Source organism: Macaca nemestrina, chromosome 2 (genome assembly GCF_043159975.1).
Source record: "Macaca nemestrina isolate mMacNem1 chromosome 2, mMacNem.hap1, whole genome shotgun sequence".
In the NCBI taxonomy this organism is placed as follows: Eukaryota; Metazoa; Chordata; class Mammalia; order Primates; family Cercopithecidae; genus Macaca; species Macaca nemestrina.
This window is the reverse complement of record NC_092126.1, coordinates 193,016,893-193,041,763: the sequence shown is the minus strand read 5'-3', so window position 1 is coordinate 193,041,763 and position 24,871 is coordinate 193,016,893.

The following is a 24,871-nucleotide window of genomic DNA, read 5'->3' as shown; positions in this document are numbered from 1 at the left end:
AAATTTTAGTAGCTCTCTATCTGATATTTTTGTAATTAAAAAAAAAAAAATCCCACAAAGAAATTCCTGACACAAATAGTTTCAGTGGTGAATTCTGTAAATCGTTTACCAAGGACATAATACCAATATTAAACAAAGCTCTTCAGAACCTAAGGGAAGAAGGAGCATTTCCTAACCTGCTTTTATGAAGTAACTGTAAGCCTGATAGAAAACCAGACAAATATATTGTAATAAAATAAAACTGCAGACCAATATTCCTCATGAACATAACAAAATATTAGCAACTCCAATCCAACAATTCATAAAAAAGGATAATACAACATGACCTGTTGGTTTTTTCTCCAGATTGTAAAATGGCTTAACATAAAAAATCAATATAATCTACTACCATCTAAAGAAAAATCGTATGATGATGTAAATAGACACAGAAAATATCATTTGACAAAATGCAACACTAATTCATGACAAAAGCTATAAGCAAACTAAAAAAAAAAGAAAGAGGACTTCCTTATCTACAAGTGGGCAGCTACAAAAATCTACAAGGCTCATCACAGCTAATGGTAAAGTATTAAACACTCCTCCCACCTCAACATTGAGAACAAAAAAGGAATGTCTCTTTTCATGTTGCTACTGAACATTGTACTATACAAGTGGGAGTGGTGTCACGTCTGTCCAAAAACATCTGAAGGGAGTGATGTTAGCCAGAGAGCTACTAGAGTGGGATACAGTATCCCACTGTAGTCTACCAAAGAAACTGGATCCCACTGTGGTAGCTTCTTGGCTACAGATTATTTGTAGCCATAATATCCTATAGGGTATAGGTTGGTTTTATGCAGTTAATTTCTAAGCAATTTTAACCTGGATTTATGTCACATAGGTGAATCACAGTTTCCAGAGAACAAAAACAACATAGATTCTCTGGTTTTCTGAAATCCATAATCATGTTAAAAGAACCACAATTTTAACACTCCCTGTTATTACAAGGCTGAATCAACAGGCCATCGCCAAGTACATTGAGATCATGTATTAACCATAACAGCACATAAAAGAAGGAGGTTAAAACCATTAATCTTCAATTTAATTTGCAATTTCTGAAGTACTTGGTGCAAGATGATAACTTTATAACGTACTTCAAGTATACCAGTTTTGAAAGCTATAACAGGATATTTTATCGTTTCAATAGTGTTCTACTAATCATAATTGTGCAAAATAGTGTAGAAAGTTGCATAGAGCTCTAAGAGCCAAATGTGATTTTTATTTATTTTTCAATAGCAGAAAAAATCCCACTAATACTCCAGTAGGGTTCTAAATGGAAAGAAGACATTTTAATAACACTGTTCTCGGTCAAAAGAAAGAATAAACACCATACATGAGAAATAGCCAATAAACGCTAGTTGTAATGCCTTTAAATAAAATTTGAAGTATAAATTGAGCGACAAAATTTTATGCTAATAAATTGGAAAAGAGTGAATGGTTTAATTTTATGAATGTGCTTTTCCAATGATTAAGAGTCTTTCATTCACTTTCCCCTGAGCAATTACTAATGGAGAAACAACCAGATGCCTAATACTGTGTTCAGTAATGAAAATTAGAAATAGAAAAGTATGCAAGTCATGTTCTGTCTCCAATTTGGTGTAAGAAATAGAAGAAAAAGCTGATAGATTATTGTAATACCACTTTATAGTCACTATTGCAAACATAAGAACAGTTGCAAATTAAACAACACAAAGTTAAGTGTGACTTGAAGAGTTGAGGCCATGTTACCTTTCTCACTCATTTGCTTCCAAGTGAGGTTTGCACAGAAAACTAGGAGGAGTTTGCTATGTGAGAAAGGGGAGAAAGAACATTCCAGGTAGAGACTAAAGCATCAACGGGTTTAAATGATGCCTCGCTCATTTGGGAAATCTCAAAATATTGGGAGCCCAGTTATATCTTTCAGGAAGCAGGCAGCAGGTCTTGAGGAAGTGGGAAGGGAGAGATGGAGCTTGAAACAAAAGCTGCAGCAAAATTGCAAATGATGTGAAAGCCTAGGTTAAAGTGGGATTTAATCCTAGAGACAAGCAACGGAGAAGCAGCATTTTAAAGCCAGGAAGTTACACAGCAGATTATGTTCTTAGGGAGAACATTTTGTAGCAATTCATCAGATGGGTTTGACTAGGGAGAGTCTTGTGGGAGGATGGCCAGTCAGGGAGCAGAAGCAGTATTTCAAGTGAGAAATGAGAAAGTGGACTTCTCCGGCAATAATGGTGGCATCAAAAATGAAATTCTATACTATTGCTATGTACATGTGCACTGTTGAAAGTTAACATATATTTTGTTCAGTGCATCAGCAGTCCCTTTTCTGTCATTTTTTCTTTATTAATTCCATCTTTTCTTTCACCTGTACAGCCAAATACTCATCCTTTGCTGTAAGTGTTAAAATGATCTGTGCTTCATTTTCCATGTGAACATCTGAATGATTTAAAACAACAGAATTTTAGCTAGAGATATTGGAATTTCTTCAGCATGTGCTAAAGCACTTTAAGAGATAAAAATCCCTAATAATGCCAATCTTCTTCCCATCCTCTTTCTATTTGAGTTTGTCAAAAGAAGAAAATGATATAATAAGAGGATTATGATTTTTCTTGATCAGAATTATAACTGTGTTCTTTCAAAAACAATAGGATTCATGTGTAGATTTGAATGGGAAGCTGATGCATGCTACTGATCATTTTATCAACGGGGAAAAATAAACGAGCTCTAAGATCCAAACATTGGATTTTTAATTTGCAGTTTTATAACAAGTTTTTCCAAATAATACATACATCTTAAATTGCTGAGGTCATTTTTTTTAATGTTTGCAAAACACAATGCCTGGCAAAATAGAGTGTATAAACTTATGGTCATATTTGATAAAAACAGATGATTAATGATGGAATTTAAACAACGCAATACTGTGCTCAAAATTTAAATGGCTCCCTCATCTTTTCTTCTCAAATTCAAGCAAATTTTCATGTCAGCACGGGACCTTGATCTGTTATTTTCCAAGGAACCACATTTAAGTCAGGTAAACCTATTTGTGCTCCCAGATAATGTATAATTCCCAGGGGTGTGTGCAGTGCTATAGGTATAAGTGTGAAGGATAAGGGAGAAAGAGGAACATTCTCCCACTAGGGTTTGATGACAGGCTACTGTAACCTCCTACCAGAGAGAATTGGTCGGTTTGTGTAGCCTGGTGACAACCCTTAGCCTGAGCATACACATCAGCTGTGTGAGGAGCAGTGAAGAGCTTTCTCATGTATGTGTCTCACCACTAAACACCGTAGATGCTTAATAACTACTTAATCAATCAAATTAGTCTACATGCCCATAGTCCCTAATGTATGGAGCATTTTCCCCATCCTCCCAATGTCAAAGACAGTTTAAAAGGGTTGCCTTGAAGGAAAAATAAAATCTACATATTTTAAAAATATAGTTGTGCTAGTCCGCTCTCGCATTGTTATGAAGAAATACCGGACACTGGGTAATTTATAAAGAAAAGAGGTTTAAGTGGCTCATGGTTCTGCAGGCTGTACAGGAAGCAGGATTCTGGCATCTGCTCGACTTCATGATGGAAGGCAAAGGAGAGCAGGCACATCACACGGCCAAAGCGGGAGCAAGAGAACAAGGACAGAGGTGCTACACAATTTCAGATTACCAGATCCATGAGAATGAACTTACCATCGCAAGGACAGCACCAACTAGGATGGTGCTAAATCATTCATGAGAAACACACCTCCATGATTCAATCACCTCCTACCCGGCCAACATTGGGGATTACATGTCAATATGAGATTTGAGCAGGGACACACATCCAAACTATATCAGAAGTCTTGGAGGTGAGTGTGGAACAAAGGGGCACTTTATGAACCTTTATTTTGAATATGAGTCCTGTTGTAAACTAAGTTTAAACTGTAAGCAGGTTTCCTAGCCTCACTTCACTGAATTTGTTTCTGCATCTGTCATAAAGTAGCAGATTCTCCCATCTCTTCAATGACACAACACTGATTCACTGAGATTGTGATAATGCTGAAAAGACAGGGAAACAGAGAACAATAGTTGTGTTCATGCACACACACACGCACACATGCAACTACATTTTTTCTACTATCTCCCCTCTACTCTATTCCATGTAAGACATGATGCTTTAGGAGGGATGTGTTTGAGTTTATCTCTCACCTTGCAAGTGACAAAAAGCCAGCTCCGTGCAGGGGGATAAGCTTCTGTTTTCTTTGCTAGCTCTACATGATTTTTGCTCTTATGTCTGTCCATTTCATGTAATAATAAAGGTGAGATTGCTCAGGACATTGAAGATATAATTTGGCCAAGTATAAACAGCACCAAAAATTGCTGCATATGAGGATGATTACCCTGTCAGCAGAGCTATGAGTGCAGGTTTGTGGATAACAAGTAATCACAGTATTCCACAGGCTGAACTGCCTCCTCTGTTCATAAGGAGCGGCCAGTGACATTTAACTCATTCTCGGCTTTGTTATCTCAAAGTTTATGTACTGGGTGACATGAAGTTTCTTATCACTATAGTTTCTTATCAGTGTAGTTTAACTTTGTATTGCATCACTATTGTAAACGCTGCTTATGTTACAGTGACTACTTAAACTGAAAAGTTTTGGAGATACATGAGAGGGAAAGCATGAAAAGAAATATGTGGAGAGTAGTCTTAGACGCATTTCTGATCAATTTTTTTTTTCCATTGAAAAAGATAAAATAACGAATACATAGCTGCTCAGTGGTTTTTTTTTTTTTTTTTTTTTAATTATACTTTAAGTTCTGGGAAACATGTGCAGAACATACAGGTTTGTTACATAGGTATACATGTGCCAAGGTGGTTTGCTGCACCCATCAACCCGTCATCTAGGTTTTAATATCTGCATGCATTAGGTATTCACACTAATGCTCTCCTTGCCCTTGCTCCCCACCTCCCCTACAGGCCCCAGTGTGTGATGTTCCCCTGCCTGTGTCCATGCATTCTCAATGTTCAACTCCCACTTATGAGTGAGGACATGCAGTGTTTGGTTTTCTGTTCCTGTGTTAGATTGCTGAGAATGATGGTTTCCAGCTTCATTCATGAACTCAGTGGTTTTAAGATTAAATCTAGCATGTAAAGGACATGAACTCAGTGGTTTTAAGATTAAATCTAGCATGTAAAACTACATAACAGGTCTATGTCCCACCCTCAAGTCATGATTTACAGTAGAATTCCTTGGGATTGACAGAACATCTAAGATCTAGAAAACTTTCTTGTAGTTTTTTAAAACTACCCAATTTCGAAGTTACAAATATTTATTACTAGAGAAACTAGAAGATTAGAGGCATCCCGTGTCCTGGAGAAATCTTTGCAAAGAGGTGGTGCGTGCTTTCCTGTGCTTTCCAAAATGTCATGTGTTTTTGAAGTACCCGGGACCTGGGGGATCTTATTAAAATGCAGATTTAGGTTCAGTAGCTCTGTCATGGAGCCTGAGACTTTAGAGTTGTAACAAGCTCCCAGGAGAGGCCAGTGCTGCTGGTTAGTGGAACACACTTTGAGTGGCAAGGGTATGGACATCTCCCTTACCAAGGAACACCAATTTAGCTAATTTCTTACTACCTAAGCTGTGTTAAAGATGAAGTTGTGGGAGCTTGTTCTGGCAGGTGCTATATCAACTGTTTATCTCTAGTAGTTCAGTGCTTGGTGTATGTCAGTGTTAATATATATTCGCTGAACTACTAATGTCAACTGTGAAGGTTGATACAAACAAGGGCCACGTTTGTGTAGCTCTCACAACTGTGATTGTAAGAACTGTGTTAAATAGTAAAGATATTGAAAACTGTGAAAAAAGTGAATCATTTACAATCTCTGGTGAACACTATTTAAAGGTAAATAGTCACAGCATATTTTTGTTTGATTAATACAGGTGTTAATTCATATATATTTATGGGAAGCAAATTGAGCATTTGGAATATGAGTGTGGAGACTTTTAATCACCAACTTATTTTGAGTCATGTTTAAAAATATGAAGGGTGAGTGTGTCAAGCTGTGCTATTCATATATTCACAAAAATATGTGAATAATTGTATAAGACTTTGTGTGTGATTATTTTTAAGTATCTTTTTAATAAATATACAAACTGTAAATATCACACCAGTGTTATTAAATGTCAACATCTGGGCAAACACAGATTTCCTAGTACTTTTCTGTAACAAACAAAAAATTGTTTATTAAATAAATTATACTCTATCAAAACAGAATTCTTACTATACTCTTACAGTATATAAAAATCTATCTTTTTAAAAATCCAGTGAGAAAGTCAATTTTTTTAGAAGCTAGAACATGGCCTTTCATTTGACTACAAAATAAGAATATTGAAGATACATAGATAAATCTGCCACCTAATTTTATGTAGTTTGAACTTACGTAGTTTGGTAAACAATGAAGCTAAATAGCTATAATAATAATGTGAAGATAAACATATGCTGGTATAATAGCTGTGTATATACTTACTTTAGTATTATTGACATTTAACACATTTGGGGAAAGGTTAAAAATTTCAGACACATTATAAAAGATACTCATTTTACTATTGCCTCCAAAGAAGTTACAGTGAGCTTGATTTTAAATTCGTTTTGAAAACTAAAAACACATTAAACGCATACAGGTAGTTTATTTATTTTATATTTAGAAAAGGAATTGATATATTGACTGTAAGATTCTGCGATAGTTTCTTTCATGATCATAAAATACTTCATTTTCAAATTTAGACTATGTAGATAATGGTTCCCTCTACTGGTCAAACTACGTTGGTGACATGTATGTAAAGTACTTGAAATAACCTAAATTTCACCACAATGAAAAAGAAAATATTTGGCACTCACAGGAATAACTGTTAACTACATTTCTCCTACACTGTCATCGTCTGAAAACAAAAAGAGTTTGGTATGTAGTGAAAGTTTTATTCTTTGCTTTATGTGAAAGAAATTCTCTTCCTTGTGTATTAGCAATAAAAAAACCCCAAAACTAAATATATCTCTTAACTAGAAGACTAAAGTTATATCTTAACTAAAAGACTAAAGATATCTCTAAAAGTAGTGAAGATATAAGGATAATCAAAAGCATTTATTTGATTACAAAAAAAGTCACTTTATCTTACAGCAATTATGACTCATTTCTAAGCTAAATATCATAGAATATTAGCTTTTTTTTCCTCCTTTAATTACAGATGTTGTCTAGATTGCTTCTAGCTGAACGATATTTCTTTTGGCCCCATAGGGTTTATCCTTCCAGAAAAAAATATGCATTTTCTGAAAGGAAGGGACATGTCTTATATTCTTAATTATATACTCAAAATTTTAATAAATTCAATTAATTTTTAGTTACTGCTAACTATTGCTTTTTCTTTCATTTCCAAGTTGTTCATAAATTAATTTAAGCCAGAGAGCATAGAAACTGTGTTTTGTTCCAATGCTAATATGTAACCTCATTTTAGACCATTTATAGAGCATACTAAGGTAATTTTAAAAAATACTTGCATAGTATATTATCTGTTTCTTATTTATTTAGAATATTTTCATTAACAGTTTTTCATTAAAAGTTTAACAGTTTTTCTTCTTTTTAAAATCTGGTTTGCTACAATATCAGGACTTTCTATGATTTTAAAAATTAACAACTTGGCAAATCTCAAGCTTTTGTTCTACTTGCTGGTAACAGTTACCAAATTCTTCTATGTTGGAGCAGGGGTGGAGCACAAGCATGTGAAGTTATTGTCTCAGCAAAATTCACATGGTTATTACTTGGTAGATTGCCTCTTGAATGTCAAATCATAGCTCATTCAACTAGAGCCATCTCAGTGATGCCTTTTAAGGTTTATAGGACCAAATTTTTGCTACACCTGGCATCCTCATCCCTTCACAAAAGATATTTCTGTACTCAAATTCAGATTGCGAATTCTGCCTATCATTGTGGAACTAACAATTTTCTTTTTGAATTACATTAATTTTTTATTCTTTTTTCTCTCGCTATTCCTCAATCCATCAACAGTTGAGCTCCCAGAAGATTAATACATGCAATTTACAATCGAATTACAACATTTCCAATACAATCCTCTTGGAACTGTTAGATTCAGCGTGCTCCCTTTTGATGCTCTTCTCTTAAAAATATTATTACAGACATTTTTGTAATCTTCTCTTGCAAATAAAACATAGGTAATAGTTCCGACGAGCATATTACATTAACTACAAAGTATACATCATTGTATGTATGTGTATGAACACATTTTGGGAAGTCAGGTTTGTAATAAAAACTACAAAAAAAAATACAAATTCCTCCATTCATAATAAAGATTTGCTCTTTTGAATATCACCTTAACAAGATGATATAAAAAAAACTGTGTTTCTATGTATAGATTATAAATCCATTTAAAATTATAATGGCCTTTGAGCTTATCTAAATGTAAAAGTATTACCATAAATAGTTCACAAAGTAAAAAGTATTATGCAAATAAAATGGGTCTCTAGAATTAGAACTTTGGGAGCAAGTGGTTAGTGGTATGAAAAAAGTTTAACTGAAGCTGTACATTTAACAAGAGAAGTGAATAATTTTACTTTTTACTAAGCTTTTCCTGATGGAAGAGCAGGTTCAATAGCCAAAAATGGCCTTTAATTTTTAATTAAATGTAAGTCTGAAAGATGTGTGGTTTGAAGACACCTTTGGGCATGATTTAATAGCCCATTAGTACTTGTCTAAATCTTGTTTTTCAGCATAACACACATTACTGGAGCTCCAAAAAATTCTTAAGAATGTATCTATATATGATACGAGTAATTCCAGCTTAGAATTTTGAAGTATTCTGGAGGTCACCGAATTCAATATTTAGTCAGTGAGTTAATCCTGTACCATTTCTAATAAATAGTCATTTATCTTGTTCTTGAACATTTTTAATATTGGGTAATTTACAGCTTTTCAAGGTTTTAGTGAAGAGATATAACTTCAATATTTATAAGTTATATGAAAAAGTGTCTCATTTTAAATTCTATCCATTGATCCTATTTTGCTTTTTGGGAAGAGTTGGTAGGTTTACTCCATACTTCTTCAACCATTTCTTATATGACATAATTACAAAATATTGTATTTTTCTGGTTTCCTATTTCTGAATGTTTCTTAGTTTGTTAATGTTTTCCTAAATGTCTACAGTCAAGAATTGGGCAAATTTTAAGTGCAGTAAATAAAAATAGATCATAGAGAAATAAGCAGATTCTTCATCATTACAAATAGATCTCTTAAATCTGTATATTTGATATGATATCCATATACTCACGTATTTTTATAACATTTTATTAAGTAATACTAGTATTTAGAACAGCTTATGCCTAACTGTTCATGGTCATATTTGTAACATTTCACAAAAATTATATATTGGGACAAAGTAGAAATTAATAACTAATCACAAAAGGTATTGTGTAAGATTATTATGAGAGATTCATAGATTTTTAAATTGAAAATGAGAAGACCCCAGACACTTGGCCTCCCTCCCAGAAGCAAGTCATTCTTACCAGTCTATGTACCTCCTAATTTTCTATTGCTTTTTAGAAATGTTTTCTCTCATGACAATAAGTTTTAAACAATGCTTCATGTAAATAAAGTAATTGACAGGCAAAATGATAATGAAGAAGGAAGAAATGGAATTATCTTAGAGATTTGATTTGCTTTCACTTGGATATTTAATAATTTCTTTTACAAAAGAAATACGTTTACACTTTAGCCTTTTCAGTTTCAAAGACGGGAAGGATAAATCTGTTTCCTGCTGAGAAAATTTTCAAAGAAGTTATAGAGTTTTCAAAATAGTTATAGCCAACAATCCTAAAGCTTTCTTTCTCAAGTAATATGAAATGGTTTGCAAACTAATCATTTGATAGAGATTATAGACTTTTTTCCATAGGAAATGGGTTTTTAGATCTAAATTGACAGTGTTGAACTGTGTTTACTTATTTCTCTGATTGTTTATAGATATTATGAATCCCTTGGATGTAGAAATTTTAGGGAGAGTGATAATAGCTTTATGAGGAGTGGATGGACTCACAATTAGATCATCTAAAATATTATATATGCTATCAAATGCACTTTGCTGAATTTATTTCATCATTAAATAATTACTGCTGAATACAACTTCTTGAGTAAACAGGTGCCAAAGTTTACTAATTTTTTGTTATATCTCAAAAGAAAGCTAAATTTCATTGCCATAATATGAACTTACTGTATACTCACATGGTGGAGAGAAAGAGAGAGAGAGACTCCCTTCTTATAAGGGCACTAATCCCATCATAAGGGCTTCATCCTCATGAGATAATCATTTTCCAAAGTACACATCTTCAAATTCCATTACATTGGAAATTTATGTTTCAATATGATTTTGGGGTACACAAGCATTCCATGCATAGCATTCTTCAAAATGGATCATAAACCTAAATGTAAAATACAATTTTAAAACTCTTAGAAAATAACATAGCAGGAAACCTAGATGACTTTGCGGATGGGGATGACTTTTTAGTTACAACACCAAAGGCACAACCTATGAAAGAAAAAATTGATGAGATAGACTTCATGACTTCATTAATATTCAAAAATTCTGTGTTACAAAAGTTACTGTTGAGAAAATAAGACAAGCTGCAAACTGGAAAAAAAAAAATTTGCAAAAACACAGCCAATAGAGGACTGCTATTCAAGATACACAAAGAACTCTTAAAATTCATCAATAATAAAATAAAAATTCCAATAGAAAATGGACTGGAACCAGGCACAGGACCACATACCTATAGTCCCAACTACTTGAGCCCAGGAGTTTGAGGCCAGCCTAGACAATATGGCAAGACCCTGTTTCAAAAAAAAAAAAAAAAAAAAGGACCAAAGATTTTAAGACACCTTACCAAAGAAGATACACATACAGATGGCTAATAAGCATATGGAAGCATATGGAAAGATGCTTCATATCACATGTCATTAGGGAAATGAAAATTAAAACTTCAATGTTATACCATTAGATACTTATTAGAATGGCCGAAATCCAGAACACTGACAAAACCAAATGCTGACCAGGATGGTGGAGCAACAGGAACTCTCGTAGCTGGTGGGAATACAAAGTGGTATAGCCACTTTGAAAGAAAATTTCGCAGTTTCACACAAAACTAATCATAGCACTTCACATATGACCCAACAATAGTACTTCCTGATGTTTCCCTAAACAGGCTGCAAACTTAAATTCTCACTAAAATCTGCACATACATTTTTATAGCAGCCTTATTCATAATTGCCAAAATCTGGAAGCAACCAAGATATTCTTCAGTAGGTGAATGGATAAACAAACTGTGATACATCTAGATGATGGAATACTTTTCAACACCAAAAGAAATAAACTATTAAGCCATGAAAAGACACAGAGGAAACTTAAATGTATATTGCTAAGTCAAAGAAACCAGTGTGAAAAATCTATATAGTATATGATTACAACTATACAACATTCAAAAATCCAGTGTGAAAAATCTACGTGGTGTATGATTTCAACTATGTGACATTCTGGAAAAGGCAAAATTATGGAAAAGTAAAAATATTAGTGATTGCCCAGGTATAGAGGGGATGGAGGAAGGGATGAATAGGCAGAGTGCAGAGGATTTTTTTTTTTTTTTTTTTTTTTTTTTTTGAGATGGAGTCTCACTCTGTCCCCCAGGCTGGAGTGCAGTGGCGCGATCTCGGCTCACTGCAGGATCCGCCTCCCAGGTTCACACCATCCTCCTGCCTCAGCCTCCCAAGTAGTAGCTGGGACTACAGGCGTCCGCCACCACGCCCAGCTAATTTTTTATTTTATTAGTAGAGACGGGGTTTCACCGTGTTAGCCAGGATGGTCTCGATCTCCTGACCTTGTGATCCGCCCACCTCGGCCTCCCAAAGTGCTGGGATTACAGGCGTGAGCCACCGCGCCCGGCCACACAGAGGATTTTTAGGGCAGTGAAACTATTCTGTAGGTTACCATAATGGTGGATAAATGTCTACATTTTCCAAAACCCATAGAATATACAAAAACAAAATGAAACAACTAATGTAAGCTGGATTTTGAATCATGATGTGTCAATATAGACTCATAATTGTAATAAATGTACCACTAGGGGCTTGATGTTTATAGTGTGGAAGCTGTGCACATGTGGGGAGAGGGAGTATATGAAATTTTTCTGTATTTTCTGCTTAATCTTTCTGTGAATTTAACACCACTGTAAAAAACAAAATCTATTTAAAGGGATAAAAGAATAAATTATATAAACATAATTAAGTTGTATTAAAAAGTAATAAGTACTGAAAATAAAAATAAATGTTCTATTTCTATATTTCCAGGAAGATAGCAAAACATTTAGTTAATTAGCATTTTGGAAATTATGATAAATCAATTGTGAGAAAGATATTACTGATGTGAAACTATATAATTGTTACTGACAGAAATATTTCCTGTTAAGTAGTACTATGTCAAGATGGCAAATTAGAGACTTTTCCAATATACTTCAGCCACTTGGAAGAAGCAAAATAGTGTGCAGAGATTCAATTGTGAACTTTCATTCAAGAAGGACCATGAGAATTTAACAGAAAGCAAGAGAATATGTCAGATACTAGGGAAGAGAGGGTGGACAGGCAGTCTGCATTGAGGGACCTGGCTGAGGTCTGTGAGTGACACCCCAAGGTGGGAGAGAGGGGGAGAGTGTGCTTTAATGATCCACCTTTCCCTTGGGGAACTCTTCACCCAAGCCACTGGTGAGCACCCTGTCCCTCTCAAGTCCTGGACCTAACCTGGGGAGAGGCTGGGAGACTATAAGATGGAATGTCACCGGGAAGTGCTTCAAGCATTGCTCCAGACTTGGGACCCAGTTGGAGGATGCCATTCTCAATTTTAGCTCATAACAAGCTGGCTGGGTCCATGCAAGCTAGCAGCTACAACAGCCACGGGGATTGCAGAGTTTCAAGATGGAATTTAGAGTGCTGGGTCTGCTGGGGAAGAGAACCCACAGCCGGAACTGACAGGCAAATGTGGTGTGTTTTCTAGTCATAAGCGCTGGAACTGGACTCTCCCGATGTAGACCAGAGCAGAAGGAGATTGGCTGGAAAGGTGTGGTTTTGCCCAAGCAGCAAGTTGTACAGTCAGAAACAGCTTTGCAAACTAAAAGACACACTGCATGTGACTTCACTGAGTGTCCTAACTTGCTCTTCCAGTCAGAATGAGGGAGTGAGTCTTGTTGGGTCTGCAGAGTGAGAAGAAAGCAGATCCCACACCCACCGGCTCATCTGGGCTAGAGACATGGGCCATGGGCTACCTCTCTTTTCATGCAGGGAATTGGTGAGCAGTGGCAAATCCACACCTCACTTAGGCTTATCTCCAGCCAACTCACGGTGACCCTGAAAGATATTAAATGGCAATAGGACAGAATTTTATCAAAGCACAAAGACAGACAGATTTAAAAAGGAACAAAGAATCCACAAAACGACAAGATAGTAGTTAACATTATTTCAGGAAAAAAAAAAAAGCCTCATTTCAATATTAACCTTGAACACATATGGATTAAATGCTTCACTTAAAAAGTCTGTTGGCAGAATGAGCCAAAGAACATGAACCAACTGTACACTGTTTAGAAGAAACTCACCCTACTGGTAAAACATTTATACACTGAAGGTAAAGGGGTATAAAAAGATATTGCACACTTCATGTCTGTAGCAACCCTGGGAACCAAAAATGAGCAGGGCAACTATGCTTGTATCAGATAAAAGAAACATTGTTTGTATTTTTAATGTTTGTGGGTACAGAGGAGGTGTGTATATTTATGGATTACATGACATATTTTCATACAGGCATGCAAAGTGCAATAATCACATCAAAGAAAATGGGGTATCCATCCACTCAAGCACTTTCTTTTCTGTTAGAAGCAATCAACTTATACGCTTTGAGTTACTTAAAAATGTAAAATTAAATTATTTTGACTATAATCATTCTATTGTGATATCAAATACTACATATTATTTATTCTTTCAAACTATTGTTTTTGTACCCATTAACCATCCCACTTCCCATGACTTCTCACTACCCTTCCCAGCATCTGGTAACCATCCTTCTGTTCTCTATCTCCATGTGTTCATGTGTTTTGATTTTTACATATCACAAATAAGAAGACATAATGTTTGTCTTTCTGTGCCTGACTTATTTCACTTAGCATAATGACCTACAGTTGCATCAATGTTGTTGCAAATAACAGGATCTCATTCTTGTTTAGGGCCAACTACTACTCCACTGTGTATAAGTACCATATTTTCTTTATCCATTCATCTGTCAGTTAACAATTAGGCTGCTTCCAAATCTTGGTTATTGTGAATAGTGCTGCAACAAACATGGGAGTACAGTTATCTCTTTGACATACTGACTTCCCTTCTTTCGGTATCTAGCTAGCGGTGAGATTACTGGATCATATGGTAGCTCCATTTTTAGTTTCTTGTGGAACTTCCAAACTGTTCTTCATAGCAGTTGCACTAATTTACATTCCTACCAATAATGTATGAGGGTTCCATTTTTCCACATCCTGTCTGGCATTTGTTATCGCCTATCTTTTAGATAAAAGCCATTTTAACTAGGGTTAGATGATGTCATTGTAGTTTTGATTTGCACCTCTCTGATGATCGATGATGTTTAGCACCTTTTCACATACCTATTTGTCATTTGTATGTACTTTTTAGAAATGTCTATTCAAATCCTTAATCAGATTGTTAGAATCTTTTTTCTATTGAGTTATTTTAGCTCATTATATATTTTAATTATGAATCCCTTGTCAGATGGAAAGTTTGAAAATATTCTCTACTATTCTGTACGTTGTTTATTCACTTTGATGATTGTTTTCTTTGTCATGCAGGTGCTTTTTAACTTGATGTGATCCCATTTATCCATTTTTGCTTTGGTTGCCTGTGGTTGTGGGGTATTACTCAAGAAATTTTTGCCCAGACCGATGTGCTGAAGAGTTTCTCCAATGATTTCTTGTAGTAGTTTTGTAGTTTGAAACACTCAGATTTGAGTCTTTAATCCATTCTGATTTCTTTTTTAAAAAATATGGCAAAAGATAGGTGTCTAGCATCATTCTTGTGCTCATTGTTGGCATGTAGATATGCTACTGATTCTTGTATATTTATTTTGTATCCTGAAATTTTCCTAAATTTGTTTATCAGTTCTCATAGTGCTTTGATGGAGTCTTTAGGTTTTCTCAAATATAGGATCATATCATCTCTAAAGAAGAATAATTTGAATTCTTCCTTTCCTATTTGGATGCCTTTATATCTTTGTCTTGTCTGATTGCTCTAGCTAGGACTTCTAGTAGTACATTTATTAATAGTAATGAAAGTGAGCATATACCCAGTTTTGTGAGGGATTTTATCTTAAAGGGATGTTAAACTTTGTAAAATGTGTTTCCACCATAAATTAAAATGATCATATAGTTTTTGTCCTTCATCATATTGATTAATTTGCACAGATTGAACCATCCTTGCATCACAGGGATAAATCCCATTTGCCATAATGAATTATCTTTTTAATGTATTGTTGAATTCAGTTTGCTACTATTTTTTTGAGGACTTTTGCATGAATATTCATCAGACATATTGGCCTGTAGTTTTCTTTTTTGATGTGTCTTTGTCTGGTTTTCATATCATGGTAATATTAGCCTTGTAGAATGAGTTTGGAATTACTGCCTCCTCTTCTATTTTTTGGAATACTTTGAATAGGATTGGTATTAGATCTTCTTTAAATGTTTGGTAGAATTCAGCAGTAAAGTCATCATGTCCCAGGCTTTTCTTTACTGAAATACTTTTTATTATGGCTTTGATCTCCCTACTTATTATTGGTCTGTTCAGTTCTGGATTTTTTCATAGTTCAATATTGGTAGGTTTTATGTGCCTAGGAATTCATCCATTTCCTCTAGATTTTCCAATTTAGTGGCATATAGTTCATATGTTGGCATATGATCTATATGATCTATATGCCATATGATCTATATATGATCTCCATATGATCTCTATATTGATGTTCTCTTAAAGCCCAAGGACTTTTTCATCAGCCTCTGGGGAATGTTGCCAGGCCTGGGACTCATCCTTCAGGGAAGGAGTCTCACTGTAGCCATCACAGCTGGGAATGTGCATGGTTACACTTGTAATCAGCATGTGTCAGAGCATAAGCCCCACAGCATACTACCTGGGTATCGCTGCTGGTTATTCAAGGCCCAATGGCTCATTAGTCAGCAGATGATGAATCTTGCAGTGACTGGGTTTTTCCTTCAAGGTAGTGGGTTTCCTTTTGGGCAAGGCTGTGTCTAGAAATGTCATCTTGGAGCCAGGGCTTGAAATTAGGACCTCACAACCCTTCCTATGCCCTATCCTACTGTGACTCAGTTGGTATCCAAGATGCAAGTCAGAATACTCTTTACTCTTCACTCTCTACCCCTTAAGCAGAGGAAAAAAGAAACTTTCTTTGCTGCTAACTACCCTGCCTGGGGATGGGGTAAGGATGGTGCAAGCATTCCTTTAGCCATGCTGGCTGGTGTCTCCCTAGGTCACATGCCATCCTAGACCTCTGGCTCTCAACCCCACCAAGCACTAAGAGATGCCTAGGAATTACAGTGCTTGTGTCCTAGACTGCCTTTCAAGTTTACCTAGAACTCCAGAGCACTTCAGCCTGTGGTGGCAAGGCTTGCCAAAAAATTAGAGTTCCGACAAATGGGATGAGAGATTCTCCTCTGGCTAGGTCTAGCAAGACTAGCCAAGGAGGGGAGAAAATATTCAAATGAACATAGTAAGAAATGAAAAATGAGACATTACAACTGATATTGCAGAAATACAAAAGATCATCAGAGGCTACTATGAACAACTATACACTCAAAAATAGAAAATACAGAGAAAAGGAAAAATTCCTGAAAGCATTTTCCTGAAATGTTTTCCTCATTTTTTTCATTTTCCTGAAATGAGGCTTCCTGAAAAGCCTCCCAATGTTGAACTGTTAAGAAATAGAACAGACCAAAAATGAGTGGTGGATTGAACCAGTAATAAAAAATTTCAACAAAAAACAAACAAACAAACAAAAACAGCCCAGGACCATGTGGATTCACAGCTGAATTTGATCAAACATGCAAAAAAGAAGTGGTACCAATTCTACTGAAAATGTTTCAAAATTGAGGAGAAGCACATGCTCCCTAATTTATTCTATAAAGTCAATGCCATCCTGATAGCAAAGCTCAAAAATGATACGACCAAATAAAGAAAACTACAGAGCAATATCATATATACACTATCATTATATTTTCAGTTGTTCCAGAACACAACACATATCTTAATTATGCTTATTATCTATTAAAAGAGAATATTTTTCAGGTAGAAAGTTTTGAAAATGTGAAATAAAAACTAATAGCAGCAAAGCAAAACCAAACAAAAGAGAACGTTTTGAGCACTTACCATAATTTTTTATTATACTGATTTCTTAACCATTTTTCTTCACTGAGAAATTTATATAGGTATACTTTTAAAAACTCATTTAAATAACAGTTAATTTATAATGTCTCCAAATCACAGTAAGCATTGTTCCAGATTGGGTCTGAAATTAGGGTATTTGTATGGGTTTTTCAACTTTTAAAAGAGAAAGTTGGGAAAGTATTGGTCTGAGGTAAACAAAGTTGTGAGTTTTTTTCTCCAAAAATATTCTGACAGAACTTACAGTCAGTTCTTATTAATTACAACTACATTTTTATGCTGAAATTAACAGATTATTGATAGTCAAACTGAGTAATAACCAGAAAAATATTAACAGAGCTGATTTTTTAAAAATCACACTGCCAATGTATTTTGGTTAAAAATCACAAGAAATAGATATGTTAATGCCAATAAACAGAATACAGTAGGCAAAGGTACAATCTTCCCAGCAGCTTTATGATGGGGGATTTGTAACTGGGGTGATTAGCTCTTTTTTTCCGCACATTCTACTACACAGTTGTTTGAAGGCTGACTGCACTTGTGATGAAAGAAGCTATTTTATAAGAAAATAATTTATTTACTTATGGGAAAGTTCTATATTTTCAAGAAATATTTTGAGCTCATTATATTCTCCGAAGGCACATTTACTTAAAAAGATATAGGAAAATGGTGTGTTGATGACCCTAAATTGCCTAAATAGTAAAAATCAAAAAGCAGATACATGGAATTCCCACAGGACATGGATATTTTTTCCAGTCTCAGAAGATGGAATTAACTGTGGGACCAATATGACCCAGGATAATGGAATTCACACTTTAAGTGTGGAAAACGGTGAGTTTTCAAGGAGAACAGTGGCTTGATCTCACAAAACTAAGTGGAGCCTGGAAGAACAGGACCCTAGAAATTCTAAGAAATGGTTCAGAATTAGAGAGATGACCAAGTGAGTGGCCATAGAGGAGCCAGAAGAGCAGTTTGAGGTTAGTTACACATTTACCCTACGTCTGAACTCTGGTTAGAAAATAAGATGTACCATGGAATACTATGCAGCCATAAAAAGAAATGAGATCATGTCCTTTGCAGGGATATGAATGGGGTTGGAAGTCATTATTCTCAGGAAACTAATGCAGGAGCAGAAAAACAAACACTGCAGCAAACCACCACAGCACATGTTTACTTATGTAACAAACCTGCACATCCTGTACATGTGCCCCTGAACTTAAAATGAAGGTTGCAGAAAAAAAAAGAAAGAAAATAAGATGTAATAAATACACAAGAAACAGAATTCACAAAGATAAAAATATTGGATAATGGAGACCTCAGAGGAAAAGAATTTATAGTGATTTTGTCATTAATCAATCTACTCTTCTTTTGCAGGCCTTTCATGCATAGTTCAACCACCAAGACCTTATCAGTTGATTCAGCAGATATTGCTTATTCTGTATATCAGTATTTAAGTGAAAAGCTAGTCAAATGCCTGGTTATGTGAGATGGGCATTATTCAGAGTATAGAACTTATTCATCCTTGGGAAAATCACATAGGTAAAGAAATTTTTCAAACACTAAACCATTTAGTTAGCTAACTCAGACTTTGACAAATTAGTGGCTTAGATTAATATTTTTTAAAAGACACACTTTCTATTACATATTTGTGGTAAAATCTCATTAGTATTTGGTTATAAAGCTTTAGTTCCTTTAAAACCCAACCAAATATATTTCCTGGGATGAAGTAAATCTAACAGTGAAATTTAATATAAATATCTTAAGGTCAGCTAGAGAGAAAGGTCAGGTTACCCACAAAGGGAAGCCCATCAGACTAACAGCAGATCTCTCTGCAGAAACCCTACAAGCCAGAAGAGAGTGGGGGCCAATATTCAACATTCTTAAAGGAAAAAAAAAATTCAACCCAGAATTTCATAACCAGCCAAACTAAGTTTCATAAGTGAAGGAGAAATAAAATCATTTACAGGCAAACAAGTACAGAGAGATTTTGTCACCACGAGGCCTGCCTTACAAGACCTCCTGAAGGAAGTGCTAAAGATAGAAAGGAAAAACTGGTACCAGACATTGAAAAAATATGCCAAATTGTAAAGACCATCAACACTATGAAGAAACTGCATCAACTAGCAGACAATATAACCAGCTGGCATCATAGTGACAGGATCAAATTCACACTAACAATATTAACCTTAAATGTAAATGGGCGAAATGCCCCAATTAAAAGACACAGGCTGGCAAACTGGATAAAGAGTCAAGACCCATCAGTGTGCTGTATTCAGGAGACCCATCTCACATGCAAAGACACACACAGGCTCAAAATAAAGGGATGGAGGGAGATTACTAAGCTAATGGAAAGCCAAAAAAAAAAAAAAAAAAAGCAGAGGTTGCAATCCTTGCAATCCTATTCTCTAATAAAATGGACTTTAAACCAACAAAGATTAAAAAAAAAAAAAAAGACAAAGAAGGGCATTACATAATGATGAAGTGATCAATGCAACACGAAGAGCTAACTAGCTAACTATCCTAAACATATATGCACTCAATACAGGAGCATCAAGATTCATAAAGCAAGTCCTTAGAGATCTTCAAAGGGACTTAGACTCACACACAATAATAGTGGGAGACTTTAGGGCTGGTCGTGGTGGCTCATGCCTGTAATTCCAGCACTTTGGGACCCTGAGGCAGCCAGATCATGAGGTCAGGAGATCGAGACCATCCTGGCCAACATGGTGAAATCCTGTCTCTACTAAAATACAAAAAATTAGCCAAGCATGGAGGTGAATGCCTCAGGAGGCTGATGCTGGGAAATAACTTGAACCTGGGAAGCCGAGGTTGCAATAAGCTGAGATCGCGCCACTGCACTTCAGCCTGGCAACAGAGGAAGATTCTGTCTCAAAAAAAAAATAAATAAATAGTGGGAAACTTTAATACCACCTATCAATATTAGACAGATCAACAAGACAGAAAATTAAAAAGAATATTCAGGACTTGAACTCAGCTCTGGACCAAGCAGACCTAATAGGATCTACAGAACTCTCCACCCCAAATCAACAGAATATACTTGCTTCTCAGCACCACATCACACTTATTCTAAAATCGACCACATAGTTGGAAGTAAAACACTCCTGAGCAAATGCAAAATAAGGTAAATCATAATGAGCAGTCTCTCAGATCATAGCACAATCAAATTAGAACTCAGGATTAAGACACTCAGCCAAAACCACACAACTGCATGGAAGTTGAACAACCTGCTCTTGAATGGCTACTGGGTAAATAATGAAATTAAGGCAGGCAGAAATAAATAAGTTCTTTGAAACCAATGAGAACAAAGACACAATGTGCCAGAATCACTGGGACACAGCTGAAGCAGTGTTTAGAGGCAAATGTATAGCACTAAATGCCCACAGGAGAAAGCAGGAAAGATCTAAAATCGATACCCTAACATCACAATTAAAAGAACTAGAGAAGCAAGAGCAAACAAATTTGAAAGCCAGCAGAAGACAAGAAATAACTAGGATCAGACCAGAACTGAAGAGACAGAGACACAAAAAACCCTTCAACAAATCAATGAATCTAGGAGCTGTTTTTTTGAAAAGATTAACAAAATAGATAGACAGCTAGTCAGACTAATAAAGAAGAAAAGAGAGAAGAATCAAATAGACACAATAAAAAATGATAATGGGGATGTCACCACTGATCCCACAGAAATACAAAGTACCATCAGAGAATACCTCTCTGCAAATAAACTAGAAAATCTAGAAGAAATGGATAAATTCCTGGACACATACACCTTCCAGAGACTAAACCATGAAGAAGTTGAATCCCTGAATAGACCAATAACAAGCTCTGAAATTTAGGCAGTAATTAATAGCCTACCAACCAAAAAAGCCCAGGACCAGACGGATTCACAGTTGAATTCTACCAGAGGTACAAAGAGGAGAGGAGCTGGTACCATTCCTTCTGAAACTATTCCAAACAATAGAAAAAGAGGGAATCCTCCCTAACTCATTTTATGATGCCAGCATCATCCTGATACCCAACCTCGCAGAGACACAACAGAAAACGAAAATTTCAGGCCAATATTCTTGAGGAACATCGATGTGAAAATCCTCAATAAAATACTGGCAAACCAAATACAGCAGCACATCAAAAAGTTTATCCACCATGATCAAGTTGGCTTTATCCCTGGGATGCAAGGCTGGTTCATCAAATGCAAATCAATAAACGTAATCCATCACATAAACAACTAATGACAAAAACCACATGATTATCTCAATAGATGCAGAAAATGCCTTCGATAAAGTTCAACAACGCTTCATGCTAAAAACTCTCAATAAACGAGGTATTGATGGAACATATCTGAAAATAATAAGAGCTATTTATGACCAACCCACAGCCAATATCATACTGAATGGGCAAAAACTGGAAGCACTCCCTTTGAAAACTGGCACAAGACAAGGATGCCCTCTCTCACCACTCTTATTCAATGTAGTATTGGAAGTTCTGGCCAGGGCAATCAGGCAAGAGAAAGAAATAAAGCATATTCAAATAGGAAGAAAGGAAGTCAAATTGTCTCTGTTTGCAGATGACATGATTGTATGTTTAGAAAACCCCATCGTCTCAGCCCAAAATCTCCTTAAGCTGATAAGCAACTTCAACAAAGTCTCATGATACAAAATCAATATGCAAAAATCACAAGCATTCCTCTACACCAATAACAGACAGAGAGTCAAATCATGAGTGAATTCCCATTCACAATTACTACAAAGAGAATAAAATACTTAGGAATAAAACTTACAAGGGATGTATATATCCATATTATTTTGAAAATAGTATTTTGGGGTTTTGAAATTTGTCCAGAATACAAATATTTATATTTGATTTTTATTCTTTTTGAGATGGGGTCTCATTCTGTTGCCCAAGCTGTAATGAAGCGGCTCAAAAATTTATTTTACTTCCTTTACTTATACTAGCAAAAAAATACATATTGACAAATCTATGTATCATAAGAAAACTGGTAGGCTTTGACCAGTGTCTTCTCACAATTGGTAACTTTCCATAAATAGTTACTTATAAGGTTCAGAGACTATATTATATTACATTTTGAAATGATGAAACTTTTTATAACTTCAATTCATGAAGTATCCGCTTTAATGCTCTTCTGTGTATTTGTATAAGCATCATTATTCCTTATCTAAAACTAATAGCAACTTTCAAAAATATAATAAATATCCATAAAAGATAAAATATCATTTTAAATGGAATTTTTCAATATCTGATGCTTATCAATATGCTATTAATGAAATAGTGATTGCTATTATTCATTATGAGAATCCCAAGCTTAGAACAAGAAGGTATAATAACCTTATGCTTTGCTTTTTTTTTTTTTTTTTTTTTTTGAGATGGAGTCTTGCTCTGTCGCCCAGGCTGGAGTGAGTGGCATGATGTCGGCTCACTGCAAGCTCCGCCTCCAGGTTCCCGCCATTCTCCTGCCTCAGCCTCGCGAGTAACTGGGAGACTACAGGCGCCGCCACCTCGCCCGGCTATGTTTTTGTATTTTTTAGTAGAGACAGGGTTTCGCCATGTTAGTCAGGGTGGTCTCCATCTCCTGACCTGTGATCCGCCCGTCTCGGCCTCCCAAAGTGCTGGGATTACAGGCGTGAGCCACCGCGCCCGGCCTGCATTGCTTATTTTTAAATGAGTTATCTCACTCACAGTACTAATAACCTGGTTTCTAGTCTTTATTTCCCAGAATGAGCAAGCCTTAGGTGATCATCAAAGGCCATTGCAGTGCTAACTTGAGGAAAAGATTTCACATACTGGTCTTTTCATTTGTTAGCTTACTTCCTCATGAAACTGGTGTCATTCTCCAGGGTCTCTCCAGAAATTAATTCCACATTTTGCATTAGCATTTTGCATTAGCTGGGACATGCCCAAGAATGTTAATTGTGAAAATATGTATTACCTCTTTAAATTTAAATCGTTAACCTTTCCCTTTGGTGAAGTGAATACTGACTTGGCAGAATTCTCTTCTAGGGAACCTTAAAGGGTATTGCAGATGTATTTGGAACTCAGAAGTTGCTGTTGCATCCTAGGAAGGTCAAATAAACTGAAGATAATAGGCTCATGACTCCAGCATTGAATATAAGGCAGTAGCTTGAATGAAGATATTTTTGTTCACAAGATTAAGTGATCTTATACAACAATATATGCACATGGATAATGAGTCTTTGAGTTACAAAAATGTTTATTTCTGCTCTGCTTGTTTGTTTTGGTTTGTTTTTTAAATTACATCTTTTGGAAACATTACAAATATGGTTTAGAAAATTATTAGTGTGTAATTTTTAAAAACTTTGCATAGTCTATAACATAATGAGTTAAGTTTAGAAATGTCTTAAATATCTGAAGACAGGGGAATATTGTAATTTGTCTCATTTATCACCATGACGAAACATTCATGAATTCTCAGAAATGAAAATAAAATGTTCAAAAAATTTACAAAACAACAGAGTATAACTGAGAGACAGCAATGATAATACACAAATTAATTTTGCTTGTAAAATAAGGATATATATTTTCCTCAGACTTTTTAAACATGAAAAAGCATCAGATGTTTATGAGAAAAAATTTATGAAGATAATACTTCTTTGATACTGATAAACAACACTAATATTTCCTTAAAATGCTACTTTAGCTAATGATATAACAAATGTTTTATTAACATATTTTGTTCTGAAATACATGATTTGCTTTACATGATATATGACCATACAAAGGAATAAGCCACATTTCAAGAGACATTTATTATGTTTCAAAAATAAACATCGAATATAATGTGAAGATGGAGACTGATTTAGAGCTAACAGTCTAGCACAGACAAAATATTTATTTTGGCTGTACAACTTTCAAAGTATATGAAATAAGATTTGACGTTAGATATTTCATAAATTTAAAAGACTTCAAGAATGTTTTACAGACAAGAGAAATATTTTTGCATTTTCTTTTGCACATGTAATTTAGATATTTAATAGTGCATTAGTATATTCAGTATTTATATAGAAGCATTCACTAATATTTTTTAATGTAATTTAATAGATTTAAAATCCTTTTGTTAATTACAGCAATAGAGCTGAAATGATTTCAGAACATTGTAAAGACAGCTTTATTTGTACAAAAGAGGATTTTCCAATATTAAAACATATTTGTGTCTTTAACTGACTTAATGGCATAAGAAATTACATCTACTACAATAATATGTAAAATTGAAACACAGTAAAAAATCTCTAATCAATCCTGTTGTGATAAATTCTTACACAAAGGAATTACACACATCTCTTCTCC